Source organism: Apodemus sylvaticus, chromosome 5 (genome assembly GCF_947179515.1).
Source record: "Apodemus sylvaticus chromosome 5, mApoSyl1.1, whole genome shotgun sequence".
Lineage (NCBI taxonomy): Eukaryota > Metazoa > Chordata > Mammalia > Rodentia > Muridae > Apodemus > Apodemus sylvaticus.
The window spans coordinates 154,445,550-154,462,468 of NC_067476.1; positions in this window are offsets into that span (position 1 = coordinate 154,445,550).

Below are 16,919 nucleotides of genomic sequence, written 5' to 3' on the forward strand. Positions count from 1 at the left end.
TCAAAGGGCACCCTCTCCGAGGGTCAAGGGGCCCGGGCAGAGTTTGCTCCAGTGGACAGGGCTAAAAGGATGCCTGACAAATTATTGCGCATTCCATAGCTTTTTGCGTAAGTATTTGATTACAGTGGGCAGGAATGTTGTTGATATTTCTAACCTGAGTGGGGGAGGGGAGGGCGGCAGGGCTGTGCCCCCAATGCTTTCTTCCCTTCTTTGGGTTTCCCCGGCCACAGCCAGGCTCTCTGGCCATGCTTCGGGCCCTACCCTGGTGGACTTGTCCCTGGTCTGTCCCGTGGCTGCCTTTGGCAAAGGGTGAGAGAAAGAGAGAGAGAGAGAGAGAGAGAGAGAGAGAGAGAGAGAGAGAGGCCTCCCCCTTGGGAGGGAAGGAAGCACATTGCTTTGCCTGGAGTGTTCCAAAAATCCGCCCCCCCTGTCTTTCTGGCCCATAGGTAGTAAAATAGGCAACAGCACGGTTGTTTCCGGTGTGAAAGGCAACAGAGCCACGCATATTTATGGGTGTGTTTTTCAGAAAGGATCTCAGGCAGATGGGGATTTGAGATGATTTACCATCTTTGTGTGTGTGTGTGTGTGTGTGTGTGTGTGTGTGCGATTTTCCAGGGTCTTGGCTATCAGGAGTAAAGTAGCCCAGTAACAGGTCTTTAGATGGCTTTGGCCCATCATGGGATGTTCTGTGAAGGGCTAAGGAGACATGGTCTTGCTGGAAATCTTGGAGAATTATCGGGGTGGGGGTGGTGACACTGTTTCATTGTGGTGGCTTCTGCAGACCCACAGCAGCTTTGAGACACTTTCCCAGTAGACATTTTTTTAGCAATCTTTCCAGCTTTCAGGGCGGGAGGATGTGGAGGCCAGCGCGCCCCCACTGGCCCAGGAGGAAGTGCGTCTATAACCTTCTCCAGCTGTTGGGGATTCCTTGTGGGTAACCAGGTAGTGAGGGGATCCCCTTGTCACCCTGGGAAACTCTCCTGGGACTCAAGAGTTTGCTCATTGTGATATAAAACATATAAGGTAAAAGTTAACTCTTTTTTTTTTCTCCCTTTTTGCAGTGCTGGAGTTCAACGCCAGGGCCTTGTGTTAGTAAGCACTCCGCCAGTGAACCTAAGTGCTACCATTGTATATTATTTTTATTTCATGTGTTTTACCTGCATGTATGTCTACATGTTATAAGCATGCAGAACATGTGGAGGATAGAAGAGGGCATTGGATCCCAGAGAACTGGAGTTAGCGATGGTTGCAGGCCAACATGTGGTTGCTGGGAACTGAACTGAGTCTGATGGAAGAGCAGCCAGTGCTCTTAAGTGAGTCAACATCACCATTTTAAAAGGCACAGCTTAGCGGGTTTTGTTTTTGTTTTCTCTGTGTAACAGAGCCCTGGCTGTCCTGGACTCACTTTGTAGAACAGGCTGGCCTCAAACTCACAGAGATCTGACTGCCTCTGCCTCCCAAGTATTGGGATCAAAAGCCTGTGCCTTGTTCAGCTTATTAGTGGCATTTTATAAATTTGCAATATTGTACAAACAGAGAGGCTACTTAGTTCCAGAGCATGATTGCCAACTCAAGGAAACCCTGTGATCAGGCAGTTCTTAGGTGCCTTCAAATTCCAGAATCTCTTAGACAGCACTACAGGCTGCTAAAGAGGGGGAGAGGGCTGGGGTGATGGTTTGCTGGTAAAATACGCTGTAAGCAAGAGAATTGGAGTTAACATTCCTAGAAGCCATATAAATACCTACAGTATAGATATACATACTATATGTGTGTGTGTATGTGTGTATATATATATATACACACACATATGTGTATAGTGCACCAGTAATTCCAGCCTCAGAAAGCAGAGACCAGGTCCTCAGAGCAAGCTGGCTAGTGTCAGAAAACTCTGGATTTGATTGACAGACTCTGCTTCAATGAATTAGACAGGAGAGAGCATCAAGGATAAGTACTGATGTCAACTTTGGGCCTTCACAGGCACGTGGTGCCTACACACATGGAAACTATACACACACACACACACAAAGGTGGGGGAGGTGGGAAATCACTTCCTAGATCTGTTTCTTGGTCTGTTTTACACGAAGTCTGGTATGAAACATCGCAGACACATTAAGATGTCTGGAGGGCAGTGGGACACAGTTTGAATGGATGGCACTGGACAGAGCAGTTGCACCATTGTGGCTTACACCTGTCACCTCAGCCAAGCACTTGGGGCTGAACCAGGAGAGCCATGATGTCAGGGCCAACATGTTCTACACATGAGGTCAGTGTTAGCCTGGGCCACACAGCAGGACTGTAGAAAAGGGTGTTGGGCTTTTCATTCTGCTGCCAGGGAGGGCGGCACAGGTCACTGTAGTTCTGAGGATTTCTCTGAGCAGCATATTAAAATCTCGTCTTGGTGGCTCTAGGTTTTCTCATGGGTTGAAGATGGGTTGGGCAGGTGGGGCTGGCTCAAGAGGTGAAGGAGCCTCCTGCCCAGGCTGGTGACCTGCACTGTATCCCTGAGACCCATGTGGCAGGAAGAGAGCTGACTTCCACATACACCCTGTGGCATACAAACCCCCAGGCATATAAACATATGGAAAATAAAATAAAAATATGTATGGGTGTCTGTGACTTTGATCATTATTGAAAATCATAAAAAAAAAAAACAGGGTGCATGTAGGGCTGAGTGAATACAACCATGTAGGGGCCGGGTGTGGTGGCGCACACCTGTAATCCCAGCACTCTGGGAGGGAGAGGCAGGCGGATTTCTGAGTTCGAGGCCAGCCTGGTCTACAGAGTGAGTTCCAGGACAGCCAGGGCTGCACAGAGAAACCCTGTCTCAAAAAACCAAATCCAAAAAACAACAACAAAAAAAACCCACCCACCCACCCACCCAACCAAATCTATCGATCTATCTATCTATCTATCTATCTATCTACCATCTTACCTACCTGCTTACCTATCTACCATCTCTCTCCTCCGGGGTTGAGGGTGTGGCTCAGTGGGAGAGCCCCTGTCTAACACAAGCATGGCCCAGGGTTGTATCACCAGTACTAAAAATAAAAACTGACCACCAGCCAAGCAGCTGGTGTGGTGTGTGTCTTTAATCCCAGCTCTCAAGAGGCAGAGGCGGTTGGATCTCCAAGTTTGTAGGCCAGCCTGGTCTACAGAGTGGATTCCAGGACAGCTGGGACTAAACAGAGAAACCCTGTCTAGAAAAAAAAAATGGCCACCACCTGGCATTCTGAACACATTTTTTTTACCTACGCAGGATTTTACAACATGATTCTTTGATTCAAGGGGAAATGCCTGGAAAACTGCTCTATATAGGTCATCCAATTATTGACATATCTGATTATCAAACATGAAAAAGATGCCTCTTGGGGCTGGAGAGATGGCTCAGCAGTTAAGAGCATTGACTGCTCTTCCAAAAGTCTCGAGTTCAAATCCCAGCAACCACATGGTGGCTCACAACCATCCGTAATGAGATCTGATGCCCTCTTCCGGTGTGTCTGGAGGCAACTGCAGTGTACTTACATATAACAATAAATAAATCTTTGGGCCAGAGCCAGCGGGGCTGGAGTGAGCAGAGGTACTAAGTTCAAGTCCCAGCAACCACATGATGGCTCACAACCATCTGTACAGCTACAGTGTACTCATATATATAAAATAAATAAATAAATATTAAAAATAAAAAGAAGCCTCTCTGCACAAATCACACTCTTTCCATTTAAAGTGTGTGAGCGGGGACTAGAGAGATGGCTCACTCAGTGGTTAAGAGCATTGGCTGCTCTTGCAGAAGATCTAGGATCAGTTCCCAGCACCAGTTCCAGGGAACCTGATGTCCTCTTCTGACTTCCAAAGGCATCTGCTTGCACACGGCACATGCACATTCAGGTACATGCTCACACACATAAATCTGAATATATCTCAAAAATAAATAAAAGAAACAAGTGAGTGTCTCGTAGCAGTGAGCTTGAGATGGTAAATACAAATACACTCAAACCTGGGTTTTTACTAAGGTTGAAACCTTTTTGTCAGTCAGTGCTATGCTGCTGACTATGGAGAGATAGCTTACCTCATTCAGACTCAGGGATGGCCACCAGACACTGGAGTCTGAGAAACCACAGCGTGTCGGCTGAACTTCCGCATAAAAAGAATGTTTCTTGGAAAATGCAGTGTTGGGCTCAGTGGGTTAAAGGTGCCTCCAAGGTGGAAGAACTGAGTTCAATCCCAGGGTTGACACAATGGAAGGAGAGAACTGATCTCTGCATCTGTAAGTTGTCCTCAGACCTCTACATGTACACCAGGGTGCACACCCCCTGCCCTAAACAAGCAAGCAAATACAGGTAGGGGCTGGAGAGGTGGTTCAGTGGTTAGAGCACCGTGGTCTCCCCTCCCCCCTCCCCCACTAGGACCTGAGTTCTGTTCCCAGCACAAGACTACCTGTAACCCCAGTTCCAAATCATCAGTGACCCAGTTCTGGCCTCTGTGGACACCAGGCATACACAGGCCTTTAATCTCAGCATGGGAGGCAGAGACAGGTGGGTGGGTCCTGGGGTTTGAGGCCAGCCTGCTCTACAGAGCAGATTCCAGGACAGTCAGGGATACACAGAGAAACCCTGTCTCGGAAAAAAAAAATCACAGCCATAAATTAAAAATAGATGAATATTTTTTTAAATATGTAATTTAAGCTGGAAAGATGGCTAGGTGGTTAAGAGCACTGACTACTCTTCCAGAGGTCCTGAGTTCAATCTGCAGGAATTACATAGTAGCTCACAACCATCCGAGATGGGATCTGATGCCCCCTTCTGGTGTGTCTGAATACAGCTATAGTGTACTCAAATAAATAAATAAATAAAAAGTAATAAATAAATCTTTAAAAAAAATTCTAAGAATATAAAAATGTTTTAAAAAATCACTAGGTCTCCCCAAAACCACTTTAAAATCTAGGTAGTAGATCTTCGCACATACATTGTGAGTTCACCAGGCTTGGCAGCGAGTGCCCTTACGTTACCCACCGAGCCATCTTGCCTGCCTTTACACATGTATCTTAAACATTCTTTCCCTGGTCCAGTCAGTCCATTCTGTTGTTTGTTTTTATTTTTCGAGACAGTGTTTTTTTCGTGTAGCCTTGCCTGTCCCGGAACTAGCCAGGTAGACCAGGCTGGCCTTGAACTCAGAGATTAGTCTGCCTTGCCTCCTGAGCGCTGGGGTTAAAGGCATGCGCCACCATCATCCCTTTGGAATTGAAGGAAAAACACCAGGCTGCCCGCAGAGCACTTGCTAATCGCAAGGAATGGGGTGGGGGCGGGGCTGGCCAGGGGGCGTGGTCTCATAGGCCGATCCAGGGATGGCACATTTAAGCATCTCAGATTTCTGGACTGATTGCAGTGTGTCCAGCCCCCAGTCGTCACGCCGTCATCACGTGTCAAGCTTCCTGTGGAGGAAGGCGATTGTTCCATCTCACCCCGTGGTGCCATTTGTCACCAGGAAAGCCAAGTTTTGATGACATGCCAGTCCCCAGCGTTGCACCTAGGGCTCCTTGGCTCACTGTTCACTCGTCCATTTCATCCAAGGCTCTGGGATCACCTGTTTCAGTCGGTGCCTCCTCCGGCATGGGCTACTAAGGCACCGGGTCTCCTTGGCCTACAGCAAGAACTTTGAGACAGGGGTGGTCAAAAGGGTGGCCCTTCCTTTATCTGGTGAGAGCTTACTGATGACAATTCTGCTAACCTTTTTATTTTTATTTTTCCCAAGAAGGGAACAATTTTCAACCTGCCCTCCCCGCCCCCGCCCGCCCCAGTTTGAAATAATAAACATTCACATTAGCAGGATATCGGAGCTAACGCTAGTTACTTGAGAGAGAACCTGACAAAACCTCAGAGGAAACTGCAAAGTTATTGGATTTTCTTTTCGAAATCTGAAGCTGGGGCTGGAGGGACGGCTGGGCTGTTAGAGCTCTGGCTGTCCTTCCAGAGGACGGGGATTTGGGTCCCATCACCTACACCACAGGTCACAACCATCTGTGACTCCAGTTCCAGAGGATGCCATGGTCTTTTCTGATCATCACGGGCACCGGGAAAACGAGCGGGGCCCGCACAGCATACCCGCACCGGGATGGCGGGCGCCTGAGTACCTGCGGAGGGGAGCCTGCCCGGCTAGCGGGGACGAGGGTCCTTGCCCCGGTACCTGCAGAGGAAGCCTGGCTGCAAAGAGTCTTGGTCCTTTCCTGTAGCTGGAGACGCTGAGGCCTGTTCCATGCTCCCACACGGCGCGGGTTTTGATGAGACAAGACAGTCCATGGTTTCAAAGCTTTATTATGAAGAAGTAAGAAGAGAAAAGACAGAAGTAAAGAGAAAAGGAAGCGATAGACCGGTGGGAGCTGGCCCAGTTAGCTAGTCGGTTAACAGTGGGGGAGGGGGGAAACTGGCTGGAGCCTGGTGACTGTGGGGTGGAGTCCAGACAGAACACTAGGGGCGTGGGCCTACATTGTGACTGATGGCCACAGGGTTATGGAGTCCAGGAGTCAGGAGTATGGAGTTGGTGTCGGGAGCCTGAGTATCTGGGAGCACGGCTCACGGTCCCGTCCCTTGTAGAATATTCTACTGGGTCTCCGGAGTAAGCCTCGCTCAACCAGACCACAGAGTGCCTTTCACTCCCACAATGCACAGACATACATGCTGGCAGATACTACACACACACACACACACACACACACACACACACGTGCACACACACGTGCACACACACTTGAAACTGTTAACTGAGTATGGGGGTAAAGGTCTGTAACTCCAGCACCTGGGAGGTTCAGGCAAAAGGATCAGGAGTTCAAATTCATCCACAGGTACAATGTAAGTCTGAGGGTAGCCTGGGACACATAAGCCAAGTTTCAACAAACTAACAAACAAACAAAACCCAGCTTAGTCAAAAGGCTTTTGCAAAGGACTAGAACTTGGTTTTCTTTTTTAGATTTTATTGTAGCTGTCTTCAGACATACCAGAAGAGAAGAGGGCAGAGAAGAGGGCACTGGATCCCATCACAGATGGTTGTGAGATGTGGTTGTACAAGAAGGACCTCTGGAAGAGATTTATTTATTTATTTATTTATTTATTGGTTTTTCAAGACAGGGTTTCTCTGTATAGCCCTATCTGTCCTGTAACTCACTCTGTAGACTGGGCTGGTCTCGAACTCAGAAATCCGCCTGCCTCTGCCTCCTAGAGTGCTGGGATTACTGGCGTGCACCACTACTGCCCTGTTTGGGTTTGGTTTTCAGCCTCTATATAAGGCAGTTCACAGCTTCTGGTAACGCCAGTTCCAGAGGATCTGATGCCCTCTCCTGGCCTCTCTAGGTACTGCATGCATGCCGGAAGGTTTGGTGGGTTTGTTTTGGAGACACTTGTGTATTCTTGGCTGTCCTGGAACTCACTCTGCAGCTTAGATCGGGCTGCCCTTGAATTCACGGAGATCCTCCTGCTTCTTCTGCCCTCCTGAGGGCTGGGATTAAAGGTGAGTGCCACTAGGCTGGGCTTTCAGTTCTTTTATTTTCAGCCAGAGTCCCTCACTGAACCTGGAGCCCAGGGATTTGGCTACACTGGCTGGCCAGTGGGCCTCACGGATTTGCCTGTTTCTTGGTGCTAGGATTACAGATGGGGTATGTGTGTACCCCGCTTTCAGATGGGTGCTGGGGATACGAACTCAGGTCCACTTTACTGTGTGAGCCACCTTCCTAAAGCTGGGGTTGTGTGTAGCAGGAAGGATCCTGGGGGAACATGAAGAAGGGCCTCCAGGATGACCCAGGGCAGGGCGTGTAGGAGGGACAGGCCCCGTGTGAACCTCGCTGTACATTAGCAAGCCTCCCTCCCCAGAGCAAGCACCACTGCTGTTTACCCAGAGCGTGATCAGTCAAACGGCGGAGCACACAAACATGGGGCCCAAAGCTGGAGACAAAAACTAGAACCCAGCCTCTGTCTGAGGACCACGAGCGCAGAGCCATTTGTTGGCTTGCTGGGTTTTTGGTATCGGGGTCTTGCTGTGTAGCTGTGTCAGCCGATAGAATGAGGTTGTATTAAGGGGCTGTAGTCGATTGGCTTGCACAATACTGTCTAGGACTCCCAACAACGGCTGTCTCCTCCTGGGGAGGCTGAGAACCCTGAAGCTGCTCGATCCACAAGCTGCTCGGATTCCACATTGAGAATGGCGGCGTTGGCTGCAGCAGCATTAAGGAGCCAGAGCTTGGGGCTGGAGAGATGGCTCAGCGGTTAAGAGCACTGGCTGCTCTTCCGGAGGTCCTGAGTTCGATTCCCAGCAACCACATGGTGGCTCACAGCCATCTGTAATGGGATCTGATTTATACTTAAAAAGACGTAGAGTTTGGCCGGTTCAGGCTTCCTTTATCTGGGCTGCCACTGGAGGGCACCACCCACATATAGGGTGCTGGGTCTTCCCTCTTCAATTAGGGTGTCCTCAGCTGCTCCTTTGTTGCTTGAGTCCAAATCGAGTCAAGTTGGCAAGGAGTCATCATCGCAGTAGCCCAGGCTAGCCTAGAACTTGTGATCCTCCTGCCTCAGCCTCGTGGGTACTGGAGTTCTGGAGGAGGGTTACTCCCTTAATTCCATCCACAGGATGCAGCAGAAATCACAAGCAAGTTTGGTTCCCACTGCCTACACCGGAAGCTCTCAACTGCCTGTAACTTCAGCTCTGTGGGACATGGCGCCCTCTTCTGGCCTCCACATGCACCTGCACCCACACTATACAATAATAAAAATAAATACATCTTCAAAAACAAACCAAAACAAACAAATCCTCAGGACAGGGGAGTGGAGGGGAAGGTGGGGAGAAAGAAGAGGCAGCACTGAGTCTGGTGAGTCAGCTTGTACTCTTGGCTGAAGCTGAGGCAGGAGGATTGAAAGTTCAAAAGACAGTTTGGACAACATATGGAGACATGTTGCACAATTGAAAAGAGCCAGGTGGGGTAGGGAAGAATAACTTAAGCGTAGAATAGGCGGTGTTCAATACCCAACTGCAAACTTACATGCATGTGAGTATTTATATTTGTACACATGTATATATTCTAGGCAAATGCAAGCACTCACCCTCGAGCGGCAGCCTCCACACCTTTTTATGCTAATTCACGCCTCATCTCTTTTTTAAAATTCATCTTCCACCTTGCTCCTCCTGAAAGCTGAATACAGTAAGCTGGCCGTGGCATCACACAACTGAAAACACGACACTCCGGAGGCGGAGGCAGGAGGATCAAAAGTTCAAGGCCATCCTCAGCTACACAGCCAGTCTGAGGCCAGCCTGGGCTACATGGGACTCTGCACCTCTAAATAATGAAATAAGTCAAGCCAGATGGCTCAGCAGGTGAAGGTGCTTGATGTCAGACAAGCCCCCGCCTTGGCTTGGAGGTCAGAGAATAACTTCCGGGAGTGAGTTCTCCTCCTCCTCCTCTGCCTCCTCCTCCTCCTTCTCCTCCTCCTCCTCCTCCTATTCTTCCATGTGGGTCCTGAGAATTAAACTCAGGCCTCCAGCCTTGATAGCAAGCCCCCATACCACTGCGCCCTTTGGGCATCCCACGGAGTATCCCACTGAGTATCTTTTAAACTGTTGCTTTGACCCAGTTGCTTTATAAGCTTGGACTTGTTCTGTCAAATCTATGTCTCTAATATTGGATGCTACATTTCTTAATTATTTATTATTATATCTAAGTAAACTGTAGCTGTCTTCAGACACACCAGAAGAGGGCGTCAGATCTCATTACAGATTGTTGTGAGCACCATGTGGTTGCTGGGATTTGAACTCAGGACCTTCAGAAGAGCAGTCGGTGCTCTAAACCTCTGAGCTGTCTCTCCAGCCCCTGGATGCTACATTTTTAAATCAGGTCACATCATATTTATTTTTTAATTATCCAGAAGTTTCTCTGTCCCCCACTGGAATTGGGGCAATGATTGGAATGGCAGGGTCAGGCAGGAAACTTCAGGAACATCCCAGCCTTTTGGCCACCTTAGGCCTTCTCTGGCTTCTGGTCCCTACTAATCAGTTTAGGGAGAATAAGCCTTCATAATCTCAAATTTCATTTTCAAAGAAATGGGGCTTAAATCACCCCACATGGGGATAATGTCACCAAGAGGGACCTCACCAGCTGCAAGTCAAAAGTTGTCTGAAGCCAGTTTGGACGACTTAAAGCCACGACTCTGGCCTCTGCAACTAGAGATTCTTCTGAGACTCTGCCCTGACGGGTACTAAGGGGCGAGTGTCACCTACTATTCCAGTCTGAGCTGAAGAAAAAAGAAAGGGAGAAAAAGCCAACTGCAGGGGCTCAGATCGCTTAAGCCCCTGCCGCGCAGGTGTGAGGACAGAGGTTCAGATTCCTGACATTCATAAAGTCTGCACAGTGGCCTGGGACCCCGGTGCTGGGGAGGGAGGGCAGGTGGATCTGTAGGGGTGCTTGGCCAGCCAGTCGAGCAGATTCTGAGACAGAGCAAAGGTGGAGCCGCTGGAGAGATGGCTCAGTGGCTAAGAACACAGACTCCTCTTTCAGAAGCCCTGAGTTTAGCTCCCAGCAACCACATCAGGCATAGCTCGCAGCTGCCAGAACTCCTGCTGCAGAAGATCCGGTGCCTCTGGACTCCTCTGGTACCAGGAGGCTCTGACCAGCACATAGCATTCGCTCCTACTACTGCTACTAGTACTGCTACTGCCGCTGCTATTACTACTGCTACTGCTGCTATTAGTACTACTGCTATTACTACTACTACTACTGCTGCTATTACTACTATGACGATGACTACTATTACTATTACACTGCTGCTATTACTGCTACTGCTGCTTCTGCTATTATTACTACTGCTATTATTATTACTACTATGACAACTACTATTACTACTACTGCTGCTATTGTTACTATTCCTACTGTTACTGTTACGACTACTATTACTACTTCTGCTATTTCTACTATTCCTACTGCTGCTATTACTACCACTGCTACTAACTACTACTACTAACTACCACTACTACTAACTACTACTACTACTACTAACTACTACTACTACTTTAAGGTGGAGACCAATTGAGGAAGACACCGGGTGCCAATCTCTGGCCTAAACCACACACACACACACACACCCATACTACCAGGTCGCAGAGCAACAGCGAAGGCACACTAAGAGAAAACTCCTTCTGCTCAAGAGAATAGACGCTGGCTTAGGTGGCACCGCCCACTCCAGTTGAGTTAGGTCGGACCGAGGGGCTTCTTCACCTCAAGACTTTCTGAAGAGCTGGGCAGAATAAATAGCCCCCCGGGAAGATACTGAACTCTCCTTGGAATTTTCGGGTTATCAACGAGACTCAGAAGGGGACCCCAGGAGGGGCCCCAGGAGGGGACCCCAGGCGGGGGTCTCGTATGTGTATGAATGCAGGTGCATGTGGCTGCCAGATGGCTGTCGTCAGGCTGTGCGCAGGCAGCCTGGTTTCAGGTAGAGCAGCGACTTTGAACCCCGGTGAGGGGTGGCCTTCGACCTACGACCTTGTGGGCGGAGCTTCCACCTGCATGGGACGGGCTGAGTTCGGTCACCGCCCCCTGGCTCCAGGCCCCCTAGTGTTCTGGCTGTGCTCCACGTGGCTAAGGCCAGGCTTTCCCCGCCCCTCGGTTACCTGGCAACCAGGTAACCCAGCCCACAGTAACTAGAGGCTTCTTGCCTCTCCTTGCTCTCTCATCCTGCTCCCTCCCTCAGCCCCCTCTGTCTCTCACCCCTCTCCCCTCTCTGGCTGCACCCCTCTCTGCCCCTCTTTCTATCCCCCCCGCCCCCTAGGGTTTCTTTGTGTGGTCCTGGCTGTCCTGGAACTCACTCTGTAGACCAAGCTGGCCTCGAACTCAGAAATCCACCTGCCTCTGCCTCCCAAGTGCTGGGATTAAAGGCTTGCTGTGTGCCACCACCGCCTGGCTTCTCTCTCTATTCTTTTCCCTCTTTCCACGTGGTCATGGCCACCCCTCTACCTTCTCTCTTCTCTTTCTTTATCTCCTTTTCTCTTTTTACTCTTCTAATAATAAAGCATGGAAACTATGAACTGTCCCTTCTTATTAAATTCTGCCGCTCAGAAGCACGGAGTAGGCCACAGCGTTTCCAGCCGCCAGGGAAGGATCGAGCCTTCTCTCAGACAGCCAACCAAGCTGCCTTAACAGGTACCTGGGAGGCCCATGCCAGAAAGGCACCGCCTTCTCAGCAAGACCTCTGGCAGGCAGCCTCATGCTCCATAGGTACTCAGCTGCCAGCACTCCCTACCCTGGCACGGCGTGCGCAGTCCCGCCGGTGCTCCCTATCCCCCTTCGTGGACTCTGCTGTGTGCCAGAGTTCTCTCATATGTGGACCGTTGCCGCTGTGCTGACCCCGTTCGTTCCCCTTTCCTTTTCCCCCCACAGATGACAACTTGAAGGAGGCAGTTCTCCTCACTTGGAGATTGAGCGCTCAGGTATTACAGTTCCCTGGTGTCTTAGTCAGGGTTTCTATTCCTGCACAAACATCATGACCAAGAAGCAAGTTGGGGAGGAAAGGGTTTATTCAGCTTACAGTTCTACACAGTTGTTCATCACCAAAGGAAGTCAGGGCTGGAACTCAAGCAGGTCAGGAAGCAGGAGCTGATGCAGAGGCCATGGAGGGATGTTCCTTACTGGCTTGCTTCCCCTGGCTTACTCAGCCTGCTCTCTTATAGAACCCAAGACCACCAGCCCAGAGATGGCACCACCCACAAGGGGCCCTCCCCACTGGATCACTAATTGAGAAAATGCCCCACAGCTGGATCTCATGGAGGCATTTCCTCAAGGAAGGCTCCTTTTTCTGTGATAACTCCAGATTGTGTCAAGTTGACACACAAAATCAGCCAGTACAATTGACCCCTTGTCAACTTGACACACAAACACATCACTATTAAGCCTCAACCCTTAATTTCTTATTCATCCCCAAGATCTAAATTACTTTAAAAGTCCCACAGTCTTTACATATTAAAAGTTCAATCACTTTAAAATGTCCAATATCTTTAAAATTCAAAGTCTTTTAAAAATTCAGTCTCTTTAACTGTGGGCTCCACTAAAATACTTTCTTCCTTCAAGAGGGAAACATATCAGGACACAGTCACAACCAAAAGCAAAACTCAAACTCCAATGGTTCAATGTCTGGGATCCAACTCACGATCTTCCTGGCTCCTCCAAGGGCGTGGGTCACTTCTCCAGCTCTGTCCTTTGTAGCACACAGCTTGTCTTCTAGGCTCCAGCTGCCTGTACTCCACTGCTGCTGCTGTTCTTGGTGGTCATCTCATGGCACTGGCATCGACAGAACACTGCTATCTTGTGCTGTAACTAGGCTTCACTAGTAGCCTCTCAGAGGCTCTCTTCATGGTGACAAGCCTCTGCTCCTATGCCTGACCCCTTCAGTCCTGAGCCATCAATACCATCAATTGCAACTGAGGCTGCACCTTCACCAATGTCCTTCTGCAGCCTCTCACAGTGCCAAGCCTCAGCTCTTCTTTATGACCCCTTCATGCCTTCAAAACCTGTACCACCTGGGTGACTTACACATTACCAAGTCTAGCCACAGCACAAGGTACAACCTTGGCTATCTCTGGAACACAGCCTCTGTGCTCTCAGAAAACACTTCCCAGAAGATTTCACCTCAACGATCCTGGTCTCCTAACTTCTTTTTTTTTTTTTAAATATTTATTTATCATGTTACATGTAAGTAAGTACACTGTAGCTGTCTTCCGACACCAGAAGAAGGAGTCAGATCTCTTTACGGATGGTTGTGAGCCACCATATGGGTGCTGGGATTTGAACTCATGACCTTCGGAAGAGCAGTCAGTGCTCTTACCCGCTGTGCCATCTCTCCAGCCCCCCACTGCTACCTTCTTAGTTCCAGTTAACCAGCATCAATAGTCCCAGTAATGCAAAGTTTTCGCTTAGGTAGTTCTAGTATCTTGTTAATCACAGATGACTCTTCAGCCCCAGCTAATCCAAACCACATAATCGTCATAATCAAAATAGCAATGGTCCTGATCAGAGTCTTTAACCTTCCCCCTGAAATTTCACAAGCCAGGCAGGCCTTCATCTTCTGCCCTGTTCTCAACATTATCCTCCAAGCTCCTGCAGAACATCCCGCAGAGCTCTTAACACTGAATGGATCTTCTAGCCCAAAGTTCCACAGTCCTTCCAGAGTCCTCCCCAAAGCATGGTCAGGTGGTCACAGGAATACCCCACTTCTGGTACCAATTTTTTTTAGTCAGGGTTTCTATTCCTGCACAAAACATCATCATGACCAAGAAGCAAGTTCGAGAGGAAAGGGTTTATTCAGCTCACACTTCTACATTGCTGTTCATCACCAAAGGAAGTCAGGACTGGAACTCAAGCAGGTCAGGAAGCAGGAACTGATGCAGAGGCCATGGAGGGATGTTCCTTACTGGCTTGCTTCCCCTGGCTTGCTCAGCCTGCTCTCTTAAAGAACCCAAGACTGCCAGCCCAGGGATGGCACCACCCACGAGGGGCCCTCCCTGCTGATCACTAAATGAGAAAATGCCTTACAGTTGGAGCTCATGGAGGCATTTCCTCACCTGAAGCTCCTTTTTTTGTGATAACTCCAGCTTGTGTCAAGCTGACACACAAAACCAGCCAGTGCATCTGGTATCACAAGCACACACATACATGCACAGGCACAAACGGACAGGCACACATACACACACTCAGACAGAGTTGGAAGTATGCTGTTTGTTGGACTGGGAAGTGCCGGGAAGGGAGTCTTCAGACATCACATAAGCTCTCACATACTGCAACTCATCAAAGCAACAGTTCAAGAGACTGGGCCGGCAAGGTGGTTCAGTGACAAAGGCCCTTGCCGTCAAAGCTTCCGGTGACCTAAGTCCTAGGTTGCAGGCATGGACCTCCATGACCAGCTTCATTTCTTTCACGGTTTTGATTGTCTATTGCTTTGAGTGTAGGTCTGTCGGAGCGGCATGTAAACGCTGTAGTCGTGCAGGCGCAGGCGCAATAGCGCGTGCAGCAGGAGGACGTCATTGAGACCAAGGATTGCTGACGCAAGCAATGCCAGCCAATCAGGAACTGCTGTTTAGAAGAGTCGCTTTCTTGGGACTAGTATGGAGAGGGGTTGTGGGAGGAAGGACGGTAGTGTGTGCTAAAGGAGCTTGCAGTAGTGTTCAGAGGGCTCACCCACCAGCTCCCGGAGTCTGTGTCTTTGACTGTGCGTCACCTCACCTCCAACCAGGAGGAGCAGGTAGGGTCGGGCAGTGGGTAGTCCAGGGCGCAGGCAGAATCGGGCGCCCAGCGTGGGTGTTGGACGACTTCATTGTCTCGTTTTGTGGCTGCTTGCGAACCTCCTCTTCTGGGGACTCATTTTTTGCCTGTTGCTGCAAGGGCCGTGCGGCCTGGTCTGCTCTTCTCCTCATGGGGCTGCTGTTGGCCCCCTGGCTCGGTCGCTTCGCTGGTGAGTTGGCCCCTTAGTGTTTTCTGCCGTGGGTCCTGTGAGGGGGAGCACATGGACCTCATGTCTGTCTGTCTTCTTTGTCTTTGCTGTCTGTCCGTCCTGGTAATCTCGCTTTTGGTCTTGGTTCTGTTCGAGGGTGAGCTGCGGCCTTCTTTGTCTTTGTCTAGGTGTACGTGCCGAGGTGAGCGTGCTGCGGCCATCTTTCCTCTTTGTCTAGGTGAGTGTGTGGCGGCCATCTTTTCTGTCCTTGTCCTGCTCATTTTCACTTTTGGTCTGGATTCATCCTGATCCGACCCAGGGACTGGTTTCCCAGGTGGCTGCACCAGGGATCGGCTCCCGAACTTGTTTTCCCTTCCCAGATACACTGTCCAGGCATAAGGCATTTGAGCTACAGCTCCTAAGTACACTGTGACTTTCGTCGCTCCTGTCTTATTTGTCATATCTGTTTGTCTTGTGCTTGTCATCATGGGTTCCCTCCCCGCCACCATCAAGGAACCCCAGGTTAGAGCTCTGAAAACCCTTCTGGGTACTCATGGTCTCAAGGTTAAAAGACTCATGGCCTGGACCAATTTTGGGAGGAGGCTGCTACACTGTCCCCCTGGATGTCCCTGGAGAACACGTGGGACCCTGACCTCTGGATGCCTGTTCTCTTCCTTGCCCGAAAACGTGAGGTACAGCCTGGGATCACCCCTCCCTTGTTTCTGTCCCAATCCTCCTGACGGCCATCGCCAGTCTTAAGAAATCTTCCCCAGAGGAAGCGGTGGCCGCGCCTAACAGAGCCTGCCAGGGGTCAGGCTAATATTCACCTTTGCATTACTGACCCCGTCCCACTTTCTCTGGGCAAACAGGATGATCTCTCTGATGAGGATGAGGGCGCCTTTGCTCTGGCCCTCAGGCTCCAAGCCATGCCCCAGCCCTGCTGCCCCAGGCATCTGCTGTTACTGTACATGTGGACCCCACTCAAACATAAAGAGATTTTAAAAAGTTCTCTCTCAGCCAGGCGGTGGTGGCGCACGCCTGTAATTCCAGAAATCTGGGAGGCAGGGGCAGGCGGATTTCTGAGTTCGAGGCCAGCCTGGTCTACAGAGTGAGTTCCAGGACAGCCAGGGCTACACAGAGAAACCCTGTCTCCAAAAAACCAAATCCAAATAAGCCATTTAAAAAAAAGTCTTCTCTCGGTATCTGCTTCACTTACCAGAGGTAGCCATCGTTAAACTTACATTTTTATGTACTGGGTACTTTGTCAGCATGTGCTTTGCACACCAGAAGATGGCACCAGTACGTTGTGAGCTGCTGGGTGGTTGCTGAGAATTGAACTCAGGCCCTTTGGAAGAACGGTGAATGCTCTTAACCACTGAGCCATCTCTCCGGCCCCTATTTTATAACTTTTAACACAATGCTCAGACATGTGCATACACACACACACACACACACGTTTTTGCTAGTTCG